Here is a 25,872-nt window from a genome sequence, read left to right as displayed (position 1 = left end):
CTGTTATCTGGGTATCTGTCCCCAAGCTTGGGGCCCCTTCCTGACATGATGGTATGCACAGCCTCTGATGAAAGAGGAATTAAAATGTGAGAAAGTTGTGATTGAATGTAATTAGACAAGCTTTACCAGGCCTGGTAAAGAACTCAGAGAACCATCCATCTGGCCTAAGCAATCTGTTATAATAATGCTTGAAATGTGAAACTATTTAAAATCTAATTTTAAAATCCTATAGAAGGCAATGATGGCATTTTTTAAAGTCAAAGTGAACATTTTAATATTGACATTTGTGGATCTTTCCTAGTGTGGTCACAAAACCACACCGGAAAAGACAGACACAGAGCTAACAGAGAATCAAGTAATTCCAGCAGGTATGTGATCCGTGTCAGGCCACTGTGGTTCTTAAAGTAGACCTGTAATACACATACTCCATTAACTGAGTTCACTGGCTGCATATCTTAAATTATAGCATAGGTTGGGGGGCTCTCTACCCTTGGAAGAACCAATACATTATTGGACAGGCCAGCACTCGCCCCACTAAGTAGAGAAAATGGAATGGACTTACCCCATGTCGGTGATTAGAACCTTGGTTCAACTGTAGTCTGTGAACCAGTTGCATCAGCATCACCTGAGAGGTTGTTAGAAATACCTTCAGTCCCACACCAGACTGAATGAATCAGAACCTGCATTGTTACAAGTTCCTAAGGTGATTCATATACATGTTAAAGTTGAAAGACCACTGGGGTGAAGCCTCTTCTTTGTCCAGGTAAGATTATTTTCTCCTTGTGAAAGACTGCAAAAAATGGTCACAGATTTCTCCCACTTCTCTTTTCACGTGCCTTTGCTTCCCCCATTAAGTGGTAGAGTCTATTTCTCTACCCCCTTGAATAGGGGTGCTTAATGTCCTGCTTTGAACAATGAATTGCAGTAGAAGTGATGGTGTTAGAGTGCCAAGTCTGGACCTCAAGCGGCCTGGCAGCTTCTGCTCTTGCTCTCTTGAGACCCTGAGAACACTGTGTGAAGAAACCCAGTCCAGCTGGCTGGAGGATGAGAAAGCTTGTGGAGAGTAAGGCCCAGAGAAGAGCTGTCACCCATAGCCAGGCATGTAAGTGAGTCATGTTGGATCACCCAGCCCCAGTGGAACTGCCTGATGATAACAGTCACATGAGTGTCCTCAGGAAAACCAACAGAGGAACAGCCCAGCTGATCCCAGCCCAAACTGCTGACCCACAGAATTATGAGGAAAAACTCGTTGTATTAAACCATCAAATTGTATAGGTGCTTTTTATGCATCAATAGATAAATAATGCATTTCTGAACTCTTCAACCAGGGCTGTATGGATTTCCTGAGAACAAACAAGTCCATCTTGGTGAAAGAATCTGCCTTCACTGATGTGAAACTAAAGCTTGGGCAAGTTTACTTTTGGAGAAGAAACGCTGTTGATAGGCTTACACGTGACGATGGAGCAATGGAAATATTAATGCTGGGTGATTAACACAGACTCTACAACCAGTGAATTCTCTTCAGAACCTCTGGATGACTGTTGCAAAGAAATAAAAGCCATGATCAAAATTTTCTGATATCTGATGTCTAGATTTATGCAGAGACCTCTGGCCTGGCTCTGCCTACTCTCACCCCCGTGCCTTGACCTAGACTCCTAATAGTTTCTGCTCAGATCCAACACCAACCGAAGAAGTGATCCAGGAGTCTTCAATGAGCAGTGCAGAACTGGAAAGCGTCTAAGCTTTGGAGTCACCCTGAACCGAGTTTCAATGCTGACCCCACCACTCATTAGCTAGGTGATTGGACAAATAGATTACCTAACTTCTCTGAGACTCAGTCTTCTGATTTGCCAATTGGGATTAAGGATCCTTATCTATCAAGATTGTTGAGATTATTTATCAGAAAAATGATAGCATCTAATGACTGCCCTATAAGTGTGTTCTGCATAAATGAGGCTGGGATGTGAAAGCTATAAAGTCCCTGACAAGTGTAAATTTTGAAAAGAGACAAACCCATCAGTTCCCCTCCACCAACCCCTTTCCACACTTTGAGAGTTCCTAACTTCTAAGTGTCAGGATGTTCTGACTACAGTCTGGCTGTGTTTTTCTGCTGCCTGATTGGCAGCCATTCTGCTTACAGCCACTTGGAAGGAGGAGGGGGACAGGGTAATCAGCATTCATCTCTGGGCCACCAGGTCAAGTGGGTACTAATCAGGAAAAATGTTTGGCTATTAAATGCTCCATTGAGTCCTTTAAATATCACCTGATGTGTCATAAATTTGGATTAGCCGTAGAAAATCAATCTTCACCATATGCAAATTAACGATGAAATGAGATTCTCCTTGTGAGCCATTGCTGTCCCTCAGCATACCAGTCACTTCAACTTTATTTAACTGGCCTGAATTTCTCTTCCATTTTGCTTCACTTTGTGACTTGAAGCTCATTATCCCTTTGACAGCTTATGGTCAGAGAGCTCCGGGCCTTCAGAGGGACTCAGCTAGTGCTTTCTTGGGTTAGTTTTCTCATTCTCCCTAGTGCAGACTCAGGCTGCCACCCGGAATGAACCTGGATGTGCTGGCCTTGTCCCTGACGATTTCCCTAAAATTGGATGTTGAACCTGGTAATGATGCATATGATGCGTGTGTGTGGAGTGTGTGTGTGTGTGTGTTTGTACCTATGACTATAAATATGGATTCTAGGAACACATTCAGGGAGTTACCTTTTTCCATTACAAAATAAAATGCTATATTTATTAGTTACTCTTCATGATTCCACAAAACAGTGAAGCTTTGGGATCAAACTTCTTGGAGCTGGGCTGAATATGGAATGGCAAAAAATGGGCAAGCTTTTTACCACGCCTCATACTGCTCTGTTTTAGCCCATGCATTTCCCATATAGTTATATGTGTTATATACAAGCATATAACTACAGGTAGGGAAATGGAGCAAACAGCACTGGTGACTTTTCAAGAGAATAAAATGCTAGTATCTGGTTCCAGCAGCCACTAGCTACCCAGGAATTTATTAATAGTCTGCCCTTGTGTTCAGCAAGCTTGCAATAGGATGCAGCTAATTAGCCTGCCTGGGAACCAACTGGCATGGATTAGAATGGGGTGGAATGGAATGCCTAATGATAATAAACTGTATACTACTTTATAATTTGCTAAAAAACTGACAATAAATTATCTCACTAGATCCTTTCAACAGTCATGTGAGGTTTGCATCAATATTATCCCATTTTACAATATGGAAACTGAGATACAGAGAGGGTAAATTAACGTGAAAAATCTTTAAAATGTTCATGCCGTATGACTAGTAACTACATTTCTAGAAATTTAGCTTGACAAAATAAAAAATCCAAAAATAGATTTATTGATAGATATATACAAAGAAGTTACCTATAATAGTGAACATTAAAAATAACCTATATGTCCAAAAAGAAGAAATCACTTAGGTAAATTATAGTAATTCAACATAAACATACACTTGATAATCTCTAAAAATAAGGTTTCTGAATATCATTTAAAGATGCGAAAATAAATTTGCTACATAATCTTTAATTTTTAAAAGGAGATAAAACTTTTTATGCTGGGTAATCCCAATTTTGCTATATCTCTGTATATACCTGAAAAATAACATGAAAGAGATACCTTACAATGTTAGTTATGGTTATATCTGTTTCATGAGGTTGATATTGACTTTCCATCTCTTTCTACTTTTCTCTATTTTCCTAATTCTCTATAATATACAAGTATCATAATTTAAAAAGTGACAAACAATAAATAAAATAATAGTAATATACAAAATTATTTTTAATGTTACTTGAGCAGGAAGAGCTAGTGAAAAAACAGAATATTAAAATGTGAAACACTTGGAGTGGTTTTGAAGGTCAGAGTAAACATATGCCAAATACAGTTATTTTGTCAAAACCATTTTGTTCATTTCTAACTAATTTATCTTTAATAAGATAAACAAGGTTTCAGGAGGCTCTGGCAATGATCCATCTACAAAATCACTGGGTGTTTGGTTCATCCTCGCAATTTTCTATACTTATTTATCCTTCACAAAGCACTGTCAGTGTTTGGGAAAATGATTTTGTGAAACTTGGTAAATGGCTAGGTAAAATATTTCCTTGGATAATGGTGTGCCTGACACTTTAAACATCTGAAAACTCTCAGAGTTATTAGATCTCAGGTAGAGGAGGTCAGATAATGTCTCTGGAGATGGCTCCTATTAGTAGAGCTTTGGATGATGTAAAATACAAGGCAGAGGGTGGAGAGAAAATGGTGGGCTGCAAGAGCAGAATTCTAAATAGATATTTAGAAGGAATTTCCAAACAAGAAGCATAGTTCCTACTTCTATCAGAGTAGAGGGAAGAAAATTGATTCTGCAAGGGAGAAGTCCAGCCATCGTGAGGAGACTTCTAATGACACCCAAATTCCTTTCCTCAAAAAAAATTCTTTTTGCTTGAATTGCACTTAAAGCTATAACTTTAGGACTTTTGATTTGGGTACATTTAAATGTTAATGTATGGGGTTTTAAAAAATTTTTAAACTCATTTGGAATGTAGTGATAGTTTTTTACATTTAATTATTTAATTCTCCTGGAATGTATTTCCTTTTTTTAATGTAAAATCTTCAATACATCTAGAGTGAATATTAATGATTTTATTAATAATCATATCCACTACCACTTATCAGTACTTGCTACATGCCTGGAATTGTGCTAAATCTTTTTACACACATTAGCATACATCATTTGCTTTAAACCTCACAACACTATGCAGATCTGGGGACTGAGTCTCAGAAAGGTCGAGCAGGGACACAGCCAGCAACACACACTCTGATTCCCAACAAGCCATTCCCTTAAACACCTTACTATGATGCCACTTGCATCACAGACCAAGTTGTTACGTCAAGCATGGTTCCTTTCTGAAATTTTTGTTTGGTTCCATTGATCTGTTAGTACAGGCTTGCATCTTATTATTTAAACAGCTGATAGGACAAACGCCTCTGATGATTCTACATAATCAAAATTAATCTTGACTATTGTTACCCATACATTCTTCTAGAAGATTTTTTTTTTTTTGACGGAGTTTCGCTCTTGTTGCCCAGGCTGGAGTGCAAATGGCTCAATCTCGGCTCAACGCAATCTCTGCCTTCTTGGTTCAAGTGATTCGCCTGCCTCAGTCTTCCAAGTAGCTGGGATTACAGGCATGGGCCACCATGCCTGGCTAATTTTGTATTTTTAGTAGAGATGGGGTTTCTCCATGTTGGTCAGGCTGGTCTCGAACTCCCGACCTCAGGTGATCTGCCCGCCTCAGCCTCCCAAAGTGCTGGGATTACAGGTGTGAGCCACCGCACCCAGCTCATCTTCTAGAAGATTTTTAAAATAATGTTTATGTTTTAATTATCCAAGTAATACATACTTCTTATTGGCTACTTAGGAAATGTACACAAGTAAGAATAGGAAAAATTAAAATCCCTTGTGAACTTACCCAACCAAAAATGATCACTGTGGTAGCATTTTTGTGAGAATATCATTTACGTATTATCTGTCTCCATTAGAATGTAATCTCCATAAAGCAAGAGTTTATTTCTTTTTATCACTGTTGCATCCCAGTATCGCTAATGGATGGCAAGATTCACTCTCCAGATCACATGCTCAGGACCAAGGTACTTATTACCGAACCTGCTCCCAGGGCTGGCTCGTATATGAATTCTTCTCTCAGAAGAGCCTTCAGCCAAGGGAGCTGCTCTGCCAAAGTTACATCTCCTCCAGAGGTAGCCCACATCCAATGAGCTATGGGTTTGGAGGTACCTAAAGGCCCAGGCCCCTCACCACAACTTGGAACAACTCCAAAGGGCCATTCCAAATCTAGAGCTTTCTGTGGAATTGGCTGGGGCCTATAATGTCCTCCTTCCCTAACTCCCCTACTGATGTATTCTGAAATTACTCCCCAGTAAACCTCCTGCAGGCTAACTTCTGCCACACAGCTTGTTTCCAGGGAGCATAATCTAAGATAATGTAGAACTGTGCTTGACAAGTGGTTAGCTCAATAATATTTGTTGAATGAATACATGCAGAACTCCCTAGGGGCTCTTTCTTCATTCTTGCTGCTTTAACTCTTCAGCAATGAAACAGAAACTCCACTGGGTCCCCGGGAAGTCAGGAGTCAGTCATTCATGTGCAACCATCAACACTATTGCAATGTCTTCCCGTCATTGTCTCCTCTATTCTTGATGAAGCCAGGAGCCTCATCCAGTTCTTGTTAACAGCCTAACATAACAGTGGCCAGAGACAAGATCCCAACTTGGCCACCATTTCTGAGTGTCTCTGGGTCCTACCTCCACTAGTCTTTACAAATCTTGAGGCTTATTATCACTGCTTACTGAACCCAAGGAATCTATAGAGATAGAAATCCTGCTCATCCTGCATTTCCTAGTCTCTGCGCAAGCTGCATGGGTCCTAGAGTGGTGGTGAGGATGCTCCCACCTCAGTGTGTTGTATAGATAAGGGCACTTCATGATTGGAAGTGCATGGTCATTCAACCTTCTGATCTTAGTTTCATCCACATGTCTACTTTTTGAGAGCATCATTTGCAAACAGAACAACTGTTGGGACAGGACTAGGACAGCCAACAGAGCCAACATGCCTCTGTTCTTGGTCAAGTCTTCACCTACTCTCCTATTGAAATCATTCTTTGTTCTATCTGAAGCCAGATAGAAACAGAGCTTGAAATTGGAGATTTATGATAAGTTAATTTATTGAAGATGATTCTCAGGGGAAGGGAATAAGGGAAGCAGGGCAGGGGAGGAGAAGGAGCTAAGCAAGGATGTGGTCTCAGCATGAGTCAATTGCACCACAGAGTTGTCCCACCTAGAGGTTCAAGGATCCAGCCTTTTATACCTCATGCAAGCTAGCCATTGGCTATGAACTATCCCCAGAGGAGGAGTGGGAAGCATAACCTTCCAGGCAAGGCAGCTTCCAGTCAGTCAAGGGCAATTCTCTCAAGAAGGGGGTAACTGTGAGCCATTAGCAGCCCAATACTCTCAGCAGGTGGATATGGGTGTTCTAACAATATTCACTACAGGGGTCTTGCTCCCTCTCCTAACAGGTGGCTTCCATCACAATGATCCCTGTGTTTCAAACATAGTTTAGTAACTTTGCCTAAAAAGGGAAAATGTTATACCTCCTTCACATTTCCCCAGAGAGTTCCTCCATTCTTGTATACATTTAGGATCCCAGAAAAATAAGCAAATGGAGGCTCTATGCCTACCCACCCTCTTATCTCCTCTCATCAGCAGTATCCAAGTTCCAAATGCTCATGGTACATTTGCTTACAAAGCCCAGCTTCATAAGAAGGGAGAGCTGATAAATATTTAAAAACTGGCTCTCCAAAGAGAAAAACCTTAAGTTGTAAGCATTTGTCACTTTCTGTGGTGTAAAGACTCCCATGTGATCAATTTTAAGCTAACATAGTGAAGTCACTGAACAAAGTGTTGGAAATAAAAATGCCGTAGCACACAACCATGCAGCATGTTCACCATAAGTTCACATAAATCACCTCAAAAGCATAGAAATAGTAAAACATAATAAGTAATTAATTTTGAGTATATATTACATTTTTCCTTTTTTATTATTTTTTTAAATATTATATACCCTATAATCAACAGCTTAATAAACTTTAACACATGTATAAATATGTGTAACCATCATCACAATCAAGATTCAGGATACTTGGTAGAAGACAGCTCTAGTATGCCCCAATCCTTGAAAATTTTCCATTAACATGTACATACGTATGTGTATATTTTCTCAAAACATTCTAATTCATGTATTCAAGAAGATACTGCATGCTAGGTTACAATAATAAGCAAAAAGACTAATCTCTGCCTTTACAGAAACAGGCATTAATCATATGATCATACAAAAAAAAAATACAACTGAAAACTTATTTTTAAAAATCTGAGGAAAATGCTATGAAGGAAAGTCACAAGAACAAATTCCTAGAAGTGAAATTACTGAGTCAAAGAGTAGCGTATTTGCAAGGCGTTTGGCATATGTTGCCAAATTGCCCTCCAGGAAAATCATTCCAATTTACATTTCTACAAACATTGTATAAGCAATGTATATTTCCTCCTACCCTTGCCAATACTACAGAGTATCTTTTTTTCAGCTATTTTTATTCTGATATGTTAATTTTTTTTTAATTTTGCATTTTTAATTACATTTTTGTCTTTCTTTTTGACCCAGTCTTTTCATTTTTTAGAAATTTTCTATTGGAGTATTCACCTTTATTTTATAGAAATGCGAAAGCTTTGTATAATTTGAGGCAGAGACCTATTTTCAATTATCAGAGTAATATGTTTTACAGGAAGTTAGACATACTTCTTTCAAAGAGGAACAGGTTAGGAAAACAAAAGTGCATGACCTGTAAGGTCTGTAGGACCTGGCCCAAGTACACGTGTGCAGCCTATGCCCTCCATGTTCTCCATCTCACTCCACCCACATTGGCTGCCTTTTGGTTCCCCAGAGTTTCAGTTTTCTAGTTTTTGTGCATCAGTAATTTATTTTTATCTCATTTTAAACTAGTTTCATACTTAAGCTCTTACTTTTTCACCTCCTCTTGTTTGGTTGAACTAATAGTTTCTACAAGAAGACTACATGGATTAGAGATATTTTGAAGAGTTTATCTGATAAAGTCATGTGCCTTTGCACATGGAAGACACTTTATTGGGTATGAAATTCACGATCTTTTTCCAAAGTCTCTAGGTAAGATGATCCAGAAGTTTCTGACATTTAGCATTGAAGAGATGAGTCCTGTTAGGGTAATTTGTTGTTATTGTTCTGCATGACCCCTTATGAATTTTTTCTCTTACAATTAAAAAATGACAATTTAGATACTGTCTTTATCTAGCTGGTACAGTTCTGTTTTATTGGTTTTGCCTGACAGGGAAAGCTTACTTTCAAGCTGCATGCAGAAGTCTTTCCTTAACTCACTAATGTTTTATTCTGTTATGTTGTTAATTATTGTTCTGCATTCTTCTGTAATGCTTACCAAAATCTGCAAGTACATATTTATTTGTGTATTTGCTTCTGTACTATCTAATTAGATAGAAACTTAATTGAAGGAAGTAATCATATTTAATACGCTCATTGCAGCCTATGCAGCACATAGCACAGTGCACAGCACATGGTAGATAGCTCAATAAATACATGTTGAATATATGGGTGAACTAGTATTATTTTTGTTTCATTATGTCTTGCCTTCTTCAAGCAAACCAATTATCTTTGTATTCATTGTTCTATATTTATGATTTTTTTTTTCCTTCAGTGTCACTTTTTAGCATATTTCTTTGCATTCTGGGAGAGTATCTTTACTTTAACATGTTACTATTTATATTTCCCTTGACATAACTTCCCTATACCAACAATATAAAGAAGTATAGAATATCTTTATAGAAGTATATAACAATATAAAACAATACATAACTTCCAATTTCAATGGAGATATTGGTTTTGTTTCTGAGATTTTCGTTTCCATGCAATACTTCCTTCTCATTCATTTCTTTTATTTCACTTTCTTTTCTTCTCTTTTTGTTGCCTTATCACCTTAGCCTGCTCTCTATGACTTTATGCTATTGATTCCTAGAGACTCTGTGTTAGTCCTTTCTTACACTGCTACAAAGAAATCCCTTAGGCTGAGTAATTTATAAGAAAAAGAGGTTTAATAGGCTCACAGTTCTGCAAGCTATACAAGCATGGCACCACTATTTTTTTGGCTTCTGATAAGAGTGTCAGGAAGCTTACAATCATGGTGGAAGGTGAAGTGGGAGCAGGCACATCACATAGCAAGGCCGGAGCAAGTCAGAGAAAAGAGAGGTCCCAGACTCTTTTAAATAGCCAGATCTCGCATGAACTAACTGAGCAAGAGCAAGCTTCTCATGAAGGGGATGGTGCTAAAGCATACAGGAGGGATCTATCCCCATGATTCAGTCACCTCTCAGCAGGCCCCACCTCCAACATCGGTAATCACCCTTCAACATGAGATTTGAAGGAGGCAAACATCCAAATCATATCAGACTCCATACTTAGCACTCTATTAAGAATGCTGACTAATTTCTCAGATTTTTCCCCTCTGGGTCCTATAACAGATCATTTTCAGAAGGGTGCTCATCCCTTGAATCTTCTAGATGTAATTCCATTTCCTTTTCCTTCAGTATTTTTTGAAAAACCCACAAGTTGGTATTTTTCTCTCTATCCTCAAACAAGGTAGATCCATAAACATGAGGGTGAATAGATTTCCTTGGTTTCTATCAATTTTTTTTTTTCAAATCTCTGTCTGAAGGACGTGTTAATGTCAGCAACAGCCAGTGCCAGTTTTAGGAAGCCTTTTGTGAAACACTCTACCTGCCTAGTTATCTGTGTTCTAAATCATGTATCACACGAAAACAATAATTCTATAGGTAGACTTTTATTAGGTTTATTTTCTGTTCTCTGTACAGCCAGTGGTGTTTCTCTGGTGGTTACACCTCTCAGAATTGGTTACCTCATTTCCGTTATAAATTTCATCACTACCATCATAAGCAACCATCAATGTTTCAGGTGTAGTTAGTGTCTGGGATTCGCAGTCTCTGCCTAGAAGTGGATAGACAAGGTAACAGAAGCAAGGTGGGGACAGAGGAGAGGGATGGAAATACGAAGTTACAAAAAGAAGATAATTGTTCTTGTTTCATGGAGAAGCCCTTAAGAAGGCCAGTGGGCAATGGCTCTGGAACTCTGGCATATTCATTAAGTGTATGCTTACGCACTACTTCTCAGGCTATCTCTGTTTTATGAGAGACGTGGAGAAGTTCTTTATGGCACTGGAGTCAGACAGGATTTCTTGACCAAGACCTCCCACAAAGTACAAATTAGGAAAAAGTGATGAATGTTATTATCACATAGAAAGTCAAACTTCTGTTTAATTATAATCTCCCTAATTAAAGTAAAAAGACAAACCAGAGAGTGGGAAAAGATATTTGCAATATGCATGCCTGACATACATAAAGAACTTCTGCATATCATTTAGAAAGAGATCATCAACCCAACAGAAAAATGGGCAAAAAATATGAGCAGGCAATGAACACAGGAGAAAACCAATGGGTCAAAAAAACCTAGGATAAGGTGCTTAACTTCACCAGTTATCAAAAAAATGCAAACAAAAGCAATGAAGCACTATTTTGCACCTATCACTTTGACATTTTAAATCTTATAATACCAAGTGTTTACAAGACTACAGCTTACCAAAAATCTTATTAACTGCTTATCAAAGTATAAATTGGCATAGCCTTTAGGAAGGTCATTGGCAATGTCCTATAAAAAGTGAGTTGCACTTAACCCTGCAATTAACAATTCTACTTCTAGGTTTACACTCTAGAGCTGCGCTTTGCAAACTAGAGCATGCATAAGAATCACCTGAAGGGCCTGTTAAAACACAGAGTCCTGGGACCTAACCCTAGAGTTTCTGATTCATTATGTCTGGGGTGGGGCCTGAGAATTTGCATTGCTAACCAGTTCCCAGATGATGCTACTGGTCCAGGAACCACACTTTGAAAATCAATGCCCTTGCAGAACTCTTACGCATATGCACAAGGTTTATGTACAACCATGTCCATTGTAGTAGCATTTGTTGCAGCAAAAAGAACCCAGAAAACAATGTAAATATTCATTGACAGAGCAGATAAGTATACTGTGATATAGTCACATGCTGGGAAAGAATTCTGCAATTTAAATGAACAAACTAGATTTCCACGCAGATTGAGAGTCACAGCCTTTCTAACAAGTTTTAGAATCAAATTGTTACAAGCCATTTTGGTTGCATCACTTATTCATTCACAATTTCATTGATTTGTGTTTTCTATCTTTTGTTTTGTTAAACTGGTCGAATATTTTCTGTTTTATTGTTTTGCCTTTTTCAGAGAACCAGCTTTTAAAGGTATTTATCAGTTCTTCTGCTTTTCTGCTTTCTAATTAATTAATGTCTGCATTTTATCATCATTAATTTCTTTTCTTTATTTGATGTTCTTTTTAGAGCTTATTGAATGGAATCAGGAGCTCATTTATTTTCATTCTGTCTGTTTATTAATGGCAGCATTTAGGGCTACTGATTTCCCATTTGGTAATGCTTTGGGGCCCATTCCACAAATGTTGCTATGTTATTAATTATTCCTATTATTCTAATTATAGTTTGAATTTTCTCTTTGACCCAAGAGTTTTAAAGGATAGCATTTTTAAAATTTCCATGTATTTAGAGGTTTTTGTTATTACTTTAAATCTTGTGGCATTATGAACAAAGAGTGTGGAATAGTGTGTGTGTGTCTCTGTGTCTGTGGGTATTCTATATGCAATAAAAAACAATATATGTTCTCTATTTAGAGAACACAAAGATCCATGGACACTTATTTAATAATTTGTATTGATTTATTATTCAAATCCTCTATCATAATTAATGGTTTGTATAATCTTTCAAAGACTCAGATAGAGCCTGTATAATTAAACAGGAGAGTGTAACCACTGATATTTCTTCAGTTGATCTCCTTTCTTCTTTGATCTCATTTCTATTTTCTGCTTTATGGGCTCTGCCTGCCTATGGGTGCCAATGAGGGCCATTGTTATGGACTGAATTGTGTTACCCCAAATTTATATACTGAGGCCTTAAAACTCCATGTGACTATAATTTGGAGATAAGGCCTGTAAGGAAGTAATAAGGTAAACGAAGTCATAAGGATAGGCCTCTAATCCAGTAGGACTATGGCTTTATAAGAAAAGGAAGAGACACCAGTGCTCTCTCTTCACGTGTGTACAGAGGAAAAACCATGTGAGGACACAGTGAGGAGGTGGCCATTTGCAAGTCAAAGAGAGAAGCCTCTGGAGAAACCAACCCTTCTGGCACCTTAGTCTTGAACTTCCAGCTTCCAGAATTGTGAGAAAATGAATTTCTGTCATTTAAGCCTTCTGGCCTACAATATTTTGTTATTGCAGCCCAAGCTATCTAATACAGTTACATTAACATTAATAACCCAAATTTATCAGCACTTGACCACACATATTTGTGGAAGACCTTAGTTTCCTCTCCAAAGGCCTCCTACCCACCCAGTATTTCTGAGAGTCACAGGGAGTATCACATGGGCTTGTTTCCTGTAGGTACTGTACAGCCTTCAAATCTCTCCCTGGGCACAACAGTTTCCCACTAACTTCTGCTGCTGTCTGAGCCTCTAGATGGACACTGCAGGCTCTTGGCACAGATTGGCAGGGTTCCTCTCTCTGTTTCACTAAGAACCCTGGGGCACCCGAGCCCCTAAAATGACCAGGATTTTTTGTAGCTTGTGGATAGTACCCACTTTGTAGAGAACCAACTCAGAACACAGTCATGTGAAATAAAATAATAACAATAATGTATGTAATCATCATACACGTTTTACTATTTTAATATAAAATATGAACAATATTTACGTGAAACTGATATTATTTTGTATTATTTACTTTTCTACAACAAAAGGCTATTGTTTAAACAAAACAACAGCAGGACTAGCTAACAGCAGCATTGAGCAAATAATCGTAGGACCAATAAAATAAATGTGTAATAAAATATAACATTTTTATAATTTTTTTCTATCTTCTGATAGGGCAACTTATTTAAACTCTTTTTTTAAAGAAGCTTTGAAATCAGTATTCAAATTTTATAGGCTATATTGTGTATTCTTAACATACATAAATGTAGGACTCCTGAAAAGAAACAGATAATACAATGATAGTTATTAAAGAGACATTATCTGTATTTAATAAAAAATAACAATGAAATTTTTCTTTTTGTTCCATGATACAATAGGGTATTTTTATCCTTGATTTTTCTTTGCCAATAATACTTTTCTGAACTCCCTGGAACCTTTAGGATATTTTTTCTTTTCTTTTATGTAGGGGTAAAACTGAATATAGTCAAACATAAGAGTTACTTTGACTTGTAGTTCTGTTCTTATCAAATGTATGCTATACGGATTCTGATATAGGTTCAATGTGATGACATCAAGCTAAATATACTTTCAAGTCTCAGTGAAAGTGTTTGGCATGGGTTACTTAATATAATAAAAATATTTTGCTTACTAGCAGCAGCAGGTTTTTAGATTGATAGGAATTAGTTTCTAGCTCTTCAAAACAAGCCCGTATTTACCAAATGGATGGACATTTGTGGAGATCTGGAAACTAATTCCTACAAGCTGTTGCCGGTTTTCAGGATAAGATGCATTTTTTGATACAAATGCATTTTTGATAGAAAGTATGACCATTGGTAAGAGCTGAAAAAAATCTGTGCTACACTGTAATGTGTCAACACCAACATCTATTATCAAAATTTTCCATTTGGTTTACTCACAGGACATTATAATTGTGTTTAATTGCTATTTTAATCAAGAAAGGAAATTTCACTCAATTTCAGGTAACAGAGGAATTACATGATAATGCATGTTTGTGTGGTTATCTCGAGTTAATTCAGCAGGTGCTGTTTTCAGCTAAGCTTTATTGTATTGTTTAGAGATGAAAAACTATTTGATTGATTTAGAAGTATGTATCTGTCTCTTTCTGGACTTGAGGGATTCCGTGTCCATCTGTTTTCATATCTCCTTCCCCATCAGGCACAATTCAACATTTTTTTTCACATATCACATAGTATGCTATGTTTTGATTCTTTATCTCCTTAATCCAGTTGTATGTGTCCTTACATCTTTCATTAAAATTACACAGTCAATGAGCCTTTTGTTTTCCCAGTGATGTCAAGGTTATGCTGGCATTTGTATTGTAGTTGTTCTCATTTTTATTACATAAACTCTTAGAAAATGTAATCACACTATTCACAATATTAAAAAATTAAATAAGATTGGACATCCAAATTGTTAAAAGAAGGGCCTCCATAAATCTGCTCTTCCAAAAAGAAATAAAACAGTCCCAAAAATGTTTTAATCAAACTTTTCAGAACTCTAAGATTAACCAAAGCCTTGCAACAACATGAAGACCATTCATTTGATGAAAACTGATTACCCTCAGTAAGAACGACAGGGTTCATGGCACTTTAATTTGACCTACTCTCATTCCCATCTTTCTAACTCTACAGTAGCCTTGAAAATCAGCAGCCATTTAGTCAACATGTACTGCATTTGGAGCTTCTCAAAAAGCCCCACCCTAGGGTGTTGTCACTATGCGATCTACCTCATAGTTCCCTGGAGAAACCCCATGTGCAACATGCTGTCGTTACTTAACTCAGAGCTCACCCTAGAGGAAAAGCCCTTACTCCAGAAGATTTGTCAAAATAATCAGTGGCAATAGTAACAATAATACATAGTTTCAAATAGCTAGAAGGATAATATTGAATGATCCCAAAGAAATGATAAATGCTTGAGATGAATATGCTAATTATCCTGATTCAAATATTCTTCATTATACAGATGAAAGCATTGCTATGTACCCTATGAATATGTACAGTTATTTTTAGTCAGTTAAAAAGTTTTTAATGAAAAAGTTTTTTAAAAAATCAGTGTCGATTATTTAACATCACAGCTTCCCAAACCTGTAATACCAGTTGAGGTAAACAAGAACCTGACCAATAATTAAAAGGGAGATCTAGGGAGCAATATGCCATAAAGGACCTTGAAAATCTCTAACATATTCCTGGGGACCTAGAAGGATGCATGCCATGCAATGCTATATGCATTGAAGAAAAGACCTGAGAATACCCCAATCACTCCTCACTGGCTCACCTTGAGGCCCTGAGCTATTAGAAAGTAAAGTCTAAGGTAAAGGTGTAAACTGTCTAAGTGTTGAAAGACATGATTTTAAACAGAGTCCCTCAGCAAAAACTGGAATATGTATTGGCTCAAAGCATTAAAAAAAAAACTCTGACTGGCCAGGCACAGTGGCTCACGCCTGTAATCCCAGCACTTTGGGAGGCTGAGGAGAGCAGATCACAAGGTCAGGAGTTCAAGACCAGCCTGGCCAACATAGTGAAATCCCATCTCTACCAAAAATACAAAAATTAGCCCAGTGTGGTGGCGGGCACCTGTAATCCCAGCTACTCGGGAGGCTGAGGCAAGAGAATCGCTTGAACCCAGGAGGTGGAGGTTGCAGTGAGCCAAAATCATGCCATTGCACTCTAGCCTGGGCGACAAGAGCAAGACTCCGTCTCGGAAAAAAAAAAAAAAAAAAAATCTCTGACCAAACATCATCTAATCACTAAACTGACTGAGCAGAAGCTTCACAAACCACAAAGAATACAGACAATAGCAACAAAAGTATGAACAACAACAAACCCTCAGGAAAGGAAGAAAATTATTCCCAAAATTACCACATAATATTATCTAAAGTACCCAATTTTCAATGAAAATTGTGAAACACACAGAGAAATAGGAAGGTGTGACCTATACAAAGAAAAGAAAGCAGTTAATGAAAATTATCCCTGAAGGGGGACTAGATGTTGAAATTACCAGACTAAGATGTTAAATTTTATCAATATATTCAAAGAACTAAAGGGATTACAGCCAAACAATTAAATAAAGTATGACAGCAGTGACTCATTATGTAGAAAATATCAAGACATGAATAGAAATTATTTTTAATAAAGAGCCGAAATACAATTATTTGAACAAAAAAATACTATCAGGTTTCAACAGCAGACTTGAGTGGGCAGAAGAAGCAACAAACTTGAAAATCATTCAACAAAGATTATCTAGTCTGAAGAATAGTAAGAAAAAGATGGAAGAAAATGAACAGAGCCTTAGAGACTTGCAAGACACTGTCCAACACATTAAGATGTGTACAATGGGAATTTCAGAAAGAGAGGAGAAACAAAAATCTTTAATCAACACATTCAAGAAGCTGAACAAACACTAAGTAATGCAATCTCAAGGAGATACTATAATCAAACTGTTGGAAGCCAAAGTCAAATACAGAATCTTGAAAATAGCAAGAGAAAAACAATCCATTACATAAAAGAAATCCTTTATAAGATTAGTAGCTGACTTCTCAACAGAATTCATGGAGGCCAAAAGATAGTGGAATGACATACTTAAAGTACTAGAGGGTGAGGGGAAGAGAATGCCTGTTAACCAAGTATTCTGCATACAGCAAAATTACCCTTAGAAAGGAATTTAAAACATTCTCAGACAACCTGAAAGAGAGAAAATTTATCAATAGTAAATCTGCTTTACAAGAAATAACAAAGGAGTTCTTCAGGCTGAAATGAAAGGATATTAGATGGTAACTCTAATTCACACAAAGAAATAACGAGCACCAGTAAAGGTAATTACATAGACAAATGTAAATCACAGTATAAATGTACTTTTTGTAATATTTTCTTCTGCTATCTGATTTAAAAGTGAGTTTCACAAAGCAATTATAAAATGGTATGGGTGGGCTTATAACATATCAAGATTTAATTTGTGATTAAAACACAAAAGAGTACAGATGGAATCAAGCAATACTGATACTAAGCTTCTAGATATTAATAAAATTAATATTAATCCAAAGTAGGATTTTTTTAGAATAAAAAGAAAACTGTTTTATTACAAAATCAAACTTGAATGTGACATGCATCATAGTCAATCTGCTTAAGAGACTGCAGAGACAGAAAGATGGTCACCAAAATTAGTCCACAAGTGGAAGAATTTACAGCACCATGTCATACATAATTCATACTAAATTCACATGGAGATTGAAGAGGCTATCTGTGTATGCTAATTGTTTATATTCAATGACAAAAAATCTTTTCACATCTGCATAACAGGAGATACTTTAGCAGCTTGAAGCCAGGTACTTGCTGAAGGTAGGCTTTCATTCTGCTACAAAAATGGTTTAAAAGAGTTCTATCCTTTTGGCTACTTACATTTTAGAGCAGTGGCTCTGCGCTCTATGGCATTGGCTACAGCACTCCTGCTTGCTTTTCCTGGTTGCCGGTGTCCAAAGTAGGATGTTTTAAGATGCTAATTATAATTCTCAGTGCAACCGCTAAGAAAATAACTCAAAAAATATGGTTAAAATGGAATTATAATTATATATTAGAAAATATCCTTTTAAAACAAAAGAAGGCAATAATGGAAGAATAGAGGAACAAAAAGTCATAAGGCATATAGAAAACAAATAGCAAAATGACAGCCATAAATCCTATTTTAACAATTATATTAAATGTAAATGGATTAAACCCTCCAATTAAAAGTCAGAGGTTGGAAAAATGGATTTTAAACAAATATGATTCATCAGTCTGTTGGCTATAAGGTTCCACTGTAGATTCAAAACACAAATAGGTTAGAAGTAAAAAAAAAAAACAGAAAAAAATGCATCATGCACATAATGGCAAAAAGAAAGCAGACACGTTTGCATTAATATGAGACAAAATCCATTTTAAAACAAAAATTTTTACCAGAAACAAAGCAGGAAATTTTATAATGATAAATTTTCAATATATCTGGTAGACATAACAATTATAAACATATGTGCACCTAACAACAGAGCCCAAAAATATATGAAAGAAAAACTGACAGAATAAAAAGGAGAAATAGACAGTTCTACTGTAACAGAGATTTCAATACCCCATCTTCAATAATGGATGCAACAATAGACAGCAGTTCAATAAAAAAATAGAAGACATGAACAAACTATAAACCAACTAGATCTAAGAGATGTATATAGAAAGTAATCCACCCGACAACAGCAGAACACACATTCTTCTCAAGCACACATGGAACATTTTCCAGAATAAACAATAAACATAAAGCAAACCTCAATAAATTTTCAAGAAATCATACAAGGTATATTATCTAACCACAATAAAATAAAATTGGAAATCGTAACAGAAGGAAACTTGAAAATGTACTAATATGTGAAAATTAAACATGCTTCAAAATAACCAATGGATCAAAAAGTAAATAACAGGAAAATTAGCAAATACTTTGACATACATGTAACTAAACACAACAAATGAAAACTTTTGTAATGCAGCAAAAGCAGTGCTCAGAGGGTAATCTACAGCTATGAACAGCTACATTAAAAAAGAAGAAGAATCTCAAATCAATAACCTTACCTTCCACCTTAAGAAATGGAAAAGGAAAGAGCAAACTTAACTGAAAGCAAGGAAATATTGAAGCAGAAATAAATGAAATAGACAATAGAAAAACAACAGAGAGAATCAATGAAACAAAAAGTTGGCTTTTTGAAAAAGTCAATAAAATAGACAAATCTTTAAGTAGCTTGACCAAGAAAAAATAGAGGAAACTCAAATTACCAAAATCAGGAATAAGAAAGGCTGAGGTGGGAGGATAGCTTGAGCCCAGGAGTTTGAGACTGCAGTAAGCTATGATTGTGCCATTGCACTACAGCCTGGCAACAGAGAGAAGCTCTGTCTCTAAAAAAATGAGAGAGAGGATATTACTACTGACCTTAGAGTAATATAAAGAATTATAAGGAAATATTATGTACCATTGTACACTAACAAATTAGATAGCCTGGATAAAATGAACAAATTTATAGAAAGACACAAAACACCAAAACTGACTCAAGAAGAAATAGAAAATCTGAATAGCCCTATAACAAATAACAAGATGGATTTACCAGTTTAAAAATTATCCCCAAAGTGAAGTCAAGACCCAAATGGCTTCATTAGTGAATTCTAACACACATTTGAAGAAGAAATAATACTAATTTTTTACAAACTCTACCAAAAAGAGGAGGGAACACTTGCTAAAGCATTCTATGGGGCAATATTTCACTGATACCAAAACAAAATAGGTATCACAAGAAAATAACACTACAGACCAATATTCTTCATAAATATAGATACAAAATTTCTTAACAAAATATTAGCAGGCAGAATCCTGCAACATGTAAAAGTGCCCAAGTGGAATTTATCTCAGGAATATAAAGTTGTTTTGACATCCAAAACTCTATCAGTGTCATCAATTAATATGTACATTATAGAATGAAGGACCAAAAACCCTCCTACTTGATCTTCTTAATAAATGCAGAGAAAGTATCTGACAAAATCCAATACCATTTGATGATTAAGTAGATAACAACATCTATGAATAAAAGGGAACTTCCTCAACCTGATAAAGATTACCTATGAAAAACCCACAGTTAACATCATACTTAATGGTAAAAGACTAAATTATTTCCACCTAAGATCAAGAACAAGACAATGATATCCACTGCCATTACTTTTCAATCAACATTGTACTAAAAGTTCCAGCCAGGGCAATTAGGCAAAAAAATGAAATTAAATTAAACTAGAACTGGATAAGTCTAGTTCTTATCCAGACTAGAAAGGAAGAACCTAAACTATGTCTATCTGTAGATGACATTATCTTTATATAGAAAATGCCAAGGAATCCACAAAACACTACTAGAGCGAATAAATAAGTTCAGCAAGATTGGAGGATACAAGAACAATGTACAAAAGTCAATTTTTTAAAAAATCTGAAAATGAAATTAAGAAAACAATTCTATTTACAATAGCATCAAAAAGAATAAAAAACTTAGAATTAAATTTAAAAAGTGCAAGACTTGTCCAGTGAAAACTGTGAAATACTGTTGAAATAAATCTATAAAGGACTAAGTACGTGGAAATGCATTCAAGTTATGTGGCAGAAGACTTAACATTGTTAGTCAGGAAATACTTGCCAAATTGATCTACAGATTTAGGGTAACCCCTATTAAAATCCCAGTGACTTTTTTTTGCAGAAATTTGCAAGCTGATTCAAAAATTCACAGGAAAATATGATGTATCCATAATAGCCAAAACAATCTTGAAAAGGAAAAACAAAGTTGAAGACTTCACATTTTTATTTCAAAACTTACTATAAAGCTACAGTAATTAAGACAGATTGGTAGTGGTATAACAATAGACATACAGATCAATGGAACAGAATTGAGAGTCTATAAAGAAATTCTGACATTTACAATCAATTTTAAACAAGGGTGCCAAGACATTTCAATAAGGAAAGAAAATCTTTTCAACAAATAATACTGTAACAATTGGTTATTCACATTTGAAAAATGATATTGAGTTTCTACCTCATAGCATACACAAAAGTTAACTCAAAATGGATCACAAACGTAAATGTAAGAGTTAAAACTATAAAATTCTTACAAGAAAAATAGAAGTAAATCTTTGTGTCCTGAGTTAAACAAAGGTTTCTTAGATATGACACCAAAAGCACAAACAACAAAAAAAGATAAATTGGGCTTCCTCAAAATTAAATACTTTTTACAAAGAATATCATCAAGAAAGTAAAACAAGGCAATCTATAAATTAAGACAACATTTTTGCAACTCACACATCTAAGTTCCTAAGTTACTTGTATCCAAAACATATAAAGAACCTTCATTATTCAGTAATAAAAAGACAAATAACCCAATTTAAAAAGGGACAAAGGATCTAGATAAACATCTACCTAACAAAAATATACAAAAAATAGCCAATAAGCATATGAAAAGATGCTCAGAACCATTATCCTTCAAAGAAATGTGAATCAAACTATAATGAGATACTATTTTACACTCACTAGGACAGCTACAATTTAAAAAATCAGGTCTACCCTCTTTGGGTCCCCTCCCTTTGTATGGGAGCTCTGTCTTCACTCTGTTAAATCTTGCAACTGCACTCTCTCTTGGTTCAGCTCAAGCTGAGTTGCAGCTCAAGCTGAGCTTTCGCTTGCCGTCCACCACTGCTGTTTGCTGCCATCGCAGACCTGCCGCTGACTTCCATCCCTCCAGATCTGGCAGGGTGTCTGCTGTGCTCCTGATCCAGCGAGGTGCCCATTGCTGTTCCCGATCGGGCTAAAGGCTTGCCATTGTTCCTGCACAGCTAAGGGCCTGGGTTCATCCTAATTGAGCTGAACACTAGTCACTGGGTTCCAAGGTTTTCTTCCATGACCCACAGCTTCTAATAGAGCTATAACACTCACCACATGGCCCAAGATTCCATTCCTTGGAATCCATGAGGCCAAGAACCCCAGGTCAGAGAACACGAGGCTTGCCACCATCTTGGAAGTGGCCCGCTGCCATTTTGGAAGCAGCCCGCCACCATCTTGGGAGTTCTGGGAGCAAGGAACCCCCCGGTCATATTTTGGTGACACAAAGGGACCTCCAAAGTGGTGAGTAATATTGGACCACTTTCACTTGCTATTCTGTCCTATCCTTCCTTAGAATTGGAGGAAAATACCAGGCACCTGTTGGCCAGTTAAAAACGATTAGCATTGTCACTGGACTTAAGACTCAGGTGTGAGGCTATCTGGGGAAGGGCTTTCTAACAACCCCCAATCCTTCTGAGTTGGGAATGTTGGTCTGCCTGGAGCCAGCTTCCACTTTCAATTTTCTTGGGGAAGCCAAGGGCCGACTAGAGACAGAAAGCTGTTGTTCTGAACTCCCGGCATTAGCCAGTTGAGATCATGGCACAGCCAGAAGTCTCTACTCAACAGTCGCCCATGCGTGCACCCCTACCTTTCCTTCTGACCCATACCTCCTGGGTCCCGACCACGACTTTCTTGAAAATGTAGCCCCAAAATTCTCCTTACCTCTGAATCTACTTCCTTTGATTCCTGCCTCCTAGGTACTAATGGTTCAGACTTCCATTTCCTCTAGCAAGTTGTATCTCCAAAGGGATCTAAGGAAGCTCTACGCTGCATCCTTAGGCATCTAGGCTATAAACCCAGGGAGTCTTATCCCTGGTGTCCCTCCCAATTTAGGTATACAGCTCTTGACATGGGCAGTTGTGTGAGACCTGTTCCCCAACACCTTTGCTAGGGCCCCAAGTTTGTAATGGCTAAGAGAGAGAGAGAGAGAGATGGAGAGAGAGAGAGAGACAGAGAGAGAGAGAGACAGAGAGAGACATGGGGAGAGAGAGAGATGGAGAGAGAGAGAGAGATGGAGAGAGAGACAAAGAGGGAGTCAAAGAGAAAAAGAAAGAGAAAGATAGAAATAGAAAACACACACACACACAGTGTGCCCTATTCCTTTAAAAGCCAGGGTAAATTTAAAACCTATAATTGATAATTGAAGGTCTTCTCTGTGACCATATAACACTCCAATCCTACCTTGTTGTCAGTGTAAACAAAGGCGTAGACTGAAAACACTGAGACCACTGACAACCTATAGATTTCCTATCAAAAATCCTTAACCCAGTAACCCGCGGATGCATTCAATCTGTAGCGGCAACTGCTTTGCTAAAGAAGAAAGTAGAAAAGTAACTTTTAGAGGAAACTTCATTGTGAGCACACCTCACCAGTTCAAAATTATTCTAAGTCAAAAAAACAAAAAGGTAACTTACTAATTCAAAAATCTTAAAGTATGGGGTTATTCTGTTAAAAAAAAAAAAAAGGTAATTTAACACTAACCACTGATAATTCCCTTAGCCCAGCAGATTTCCTTACAGGGAATTTAAATCTTAATTACCATACAAAGGTCCAACCAGACCTAGGAGGAACTCCCTTCAGGACAGGAGGATGGATGGTTCCTCCTAGGTGATTGAGGAAAAAACCACAATGGGTATTCAGTAATTGATAGGGAGACTCTTGTGGAAGCAGAGTTAGAAAAATTGCCTAGTAATTGGTTTCCTCAAACATGCGAGCTCTTTGCACTCAGCCAAGTCTTAAAGTACTTACAGAATCAAAAAAGGACTACCTCAATCCTGACTCAAAAGGTTACCTACACCCTCTCTGAAATGAATTTGCATAAAAAACTATTGTTATGGGAATGCATCTTGATGAGGCAGCTGGGTTGTTATGAAATACTCAGGAACCCAGCCCAGCTCTAGGACTCACCCCTGAGCACAAAGGCAATGTTGGGCATGCTGGTAAAGAACCACTAGAATCCAGCAGCCCGGATGCCTTTCTTTGTGGTTAAGAAAGGTGGGAGAAGGGGTGCAGGACTGCGACATCGGTGAGCGTAACTAATCCGATAAGCAGAGGTCCATGGGTGGTTACGCACCCTGGAAAGGAATAAGTATTAGGACCATAGAGTATGCTCTAGGACTAATGCCCATCAGAAAATGACTAGAGGTGCTGGCATCCCTAAGTTCTTTTTTCAGATGGAAAACATTCCCTCCCGAAGGCAAAAACGCCCCTAAGATGCATTCTAGAGAATCGGGACCAATTTGACCCTCAGACACTAAGAAAGAAATGACTTACATTCTTCTGCAGTACCGCCTGGCCACGATATCCTCTTCAAGGGGGAGAAACCTGGCCTCCTGAGGGAAGTATAAATTATAACACCACCTTACAGCTAGACCTCTTTTGTAGAAAAGAGGCAAATGGAGTGAAGTGCGATATGTACAAACTTTCCTTTCATTAAGAGACAACTCACAATTATGTAAAAAGTGTGATTTATGCCCTACAGGAAGCCCTCAGAGTCTACTTCCCTACTCCAGCGTCCCCCTGACTCCTCCAACTAATAAGGACCCCTCTTCGACCAAAACGGTCCAAAAGGAGGTAGACAAAGGGGTAAACAATGAACCAAATAGTGCCAGCATTCTCCGATTATGCCCCATCCAAGCAGTAGGAGGAGAATTCAGCCCAGCCAGAGTGCATGTACCTTTTTCTCTCTCAGACTTAAAGCAAATTAAAATAGACCTAGGTAAATTCTAAGATAACCCTGATGGCTATATTGATGTTTTACAAGGGTTAGGACAATCCTTTGATCTGACATGGAGAGATATAATTTTGCTGCTAAATCAGACACTAACCCCAAATGAGAGAAGTGCCGCCATAACTGCAGCCCAGGAGTTTGGCGATCTCTGGTATCTCAGTCAGGTCAATGATAGGATGACAACAGAGGGAAGAGAACGATTCCCCACAGGCCAGCAGGCAGTTCCCAGTGTAGACTCTCATTGGGACACAGAATCAGAACATGGAGATTGGTGCCGCAGACATTTGCTAACTTGCGTGCTAGAAGGACTAAAGAAAACTAGGAAGAAGCCTATGAAATATTCAGTGATGTCCAATATAACACAGGGAAAGGAAGAAAATCCCACTGCCTTTCCGGAGAGACTAAGGGAGGCATTGAGGAAGCATACCTCCCTGTCACCTGACTCTATTGAAGGCCAACTAATCTTAAAGGATAGGTTTATCACTCAGTCAGCTGCAGACATTAGAAAAAAACTTCAAAAGTCTGCCTTAGGCCCAGAGCAAAACTTAGAAACCCTATTGAACTTGGCAACCTCGGTTTTTTATAATAGAGATCAGGAGGAGCAGGCAGAATGGGACAAATGGGATAAAAAAAGGCCACCACTTTAGTCATGGCCCTCAGGCAAGCAGACTCTGGAGGCTCTGGAAAAGGGAAAAACTGGGCAAATCAAACACCTAATAGGGCTTGCTTCCAGTGCAGTCTACAAGGAGACTTTAAAAAAAAATTGTCCAAGTAGAAATAAGCTGCCCCCTCGTCCATGCCCCTTATGTCAAGGGAATCACTGGAAGGCCCACTGCCCCAGGGGATGAAGGTCCTCTGAGTCAGAAGCCACTAACCAGATGATCCGGCAGCAGGACTGAGGGTGCCTGGGGCAAGCGCCAGCCCATGCTATCACCCTCAGAGCCCCAGGTATGCTTGACCATTGAGGGCCAGGAGGTTAACTGTCTCCCGGACACTGGCACGGCCTTCTGAGTCTTACTCCTCTGTCCTGGACAACTGTCCTCCAGATTTGTTACTATCCGAGGGGTCCTAGGACAGCCAGTCACTAGATGCTTCTCCCAGCCACTAAGTTGTGACTGTGGAACTTTACTCTTTTCACATGCTTTTCTAATTATGCCTGAAAGCCCCACTCCCTTGTTAGGGAGAGACATTCTAGCAAAAGCGGGGGCCA

The 25,872-nt window shown here is 37.7% G+C and overlaps 1 pseudogene; it reads left to right on the top strand.

The window, feature by feature from the left end:
- The first annotated feature begins 2,559 nt into the window (after positions 1-2,559).
- Positions 2,560-25,193, top strand: LOC141409758 (uncharacterized; annotated as a pseudogene).
- The last annotated feature ends 679 nt before the right edge of the window (positions 25,194-25,872 follow it).

The sequence above is a fragment of the Macaca fascicularis genome, chromosome 2 (genome assembly GCF_037993035.2).
Source record: "Macaca fascicularis isolate 582-1 chromosome 2, T2T-MFA8v1.1".
NCBI lineage: Eukaryota > Metazoa > Chordata > Mammalia > Primates > Cercopithecidae > Macaca > Macaca fascicularis.
This window is presented reverse-complemented; position numbering and strand designations above follow the sequence as displayed.